This window comes from Echinops telfairi, unplaced genomic scaffold (assembly GCF_000313985.2).
Source record: "Echinops telfairi isolate 266 unplaced genomic scaffold, ASM31398v2 ScPeMD7_4;HRSCAF=17, whole genome shotgun sequence".
Lineage (NCBI taxonomy): Eukaryota > Metazoa > Chordata > Mammalia > Afrosoricida > Tenrecidae > Echinops > Echinops telfairi.
The window spans coordinates 48,589,861-48,591,406 of NW_022103900.1; positions in this window are offsets into that span (position 1 = coordinate 48,589,861).

Sequence of the window (1,546 nt, forward strand, 5' to 3'; positions counted from 1 at the left end):
CATCGTAGAATGCCAGTTTAATAGAACAAAGTATTCTTGCATCGAGGGAGTACTTGAGTGGAAGCCCAGTGTCTACCTGCTACCTTAATACTAAACCTATAAATATATGTGCATAGATCTATTTCCCCACCTGCATATATAAATATATTTACATATGTACATGCCTTTATTTAGTCCTCTATAAATACCCTTTGCCTCCCAGCTCTTTCCTCTATTTCCTTTGACTTTCCTCTTGTCCCACTATCATGCACAGTCTTCAAATGGGTTTCAGTAATTCCTCTTGGTTACATTACCCTTGATCATGCCCTACCAGGTCTCCTACACCCTACTCACCACCAATTTGGATAACTTGTTGTTCCCTTGTCCCTAGGTTTATTAACATCACTACCTTTGCCCCCACCTCCCCCTCTCCCATGTCTCCCCAGAACTGTTGGTCCCATTGTTTTCTCCTCTAGATTGTTCATCCAACCTATCTTATTTACACAGACCTGCAGAGATAATACCATGCACAAAAACAAGACCGAGCAAAACCAAGCAACAAAATACAACAAAACAACAACAACAACAACAAACCAATGACAAAATATCAAAACAAAGCACAACAACAAGAAAGAAAAGCTTGTAGTTGGTTCAAGGACTGTTTGTTGGCCTTTAGGAGTGTTTTCCAGTCTAGTCTGTTGGGGCACCAAGCCCTGGCCCCAAAGTCCACCTTTGGTTTTCCCTGGGGACCTTGCCACTCCATTCCCTTGCTGTTCTGTTGCAAGTTTTGCCTAGGTGTGGTGGGATCAGATTGGGTGCAATTCCCACGCTGTGTCTCCAGTGTTGTCCCCTGTAGGGCTATGGGTCAGTGAGGGACGTTGTGTGCTCCACTCTCTCCTCCCACCATCTTCATCTGCTACCATGTGCTTTGATCAGACATGTCCCTCTCCCGGAGCTGCAGTTTAGTGCTGTCCTCTGAGATAAATTCTTCTGCAGGGAGGGCCAGGTGTCCACGTAGTTGGGATTGAGGCCAGCCCCTCAGATCTCTCCACTGGTTCCCTACTTCATGCCGCCATGTTGCATTCACAACTTGGAGCACTTGGTTGAAGTCTGGTCCCTCTTTCCCAGTGGAGATATAAACAATACCTTGGGTGGGTTAGTGCCCTGTGCCCCGCTACCCATTTCTTTTTTATTTAAAAGAAATTTTTTTCCCTTTCTCCACCTCCTTTTTAGTTGGCTACCATTTGTATCCCTGGATTTGGTCAGGTCCCTGCCATACTACCTGGTCCTCACTCCAGGAATGTTTGTGTACAGTAGCTTTTTCCCTATGCACCTTTTGCATTTTTTTTAAGCTTACCACAGCAGGCTTATGTTGTATTTATCCTTTTGTGCTTGGCTTATTCACTTAGCATGATTTCTTCTAGTTCTTCCTATGCAACGATGTGCTTCACACGTTCATCACTGCTTTTACAATGTGTAGTACTCCATTGTATGTATGTACCACAGCTTTTTAATCCACTTGTCAGTTGATGGAAATTTGGGTTGTTTCCAACTCCTTGCAATTGTG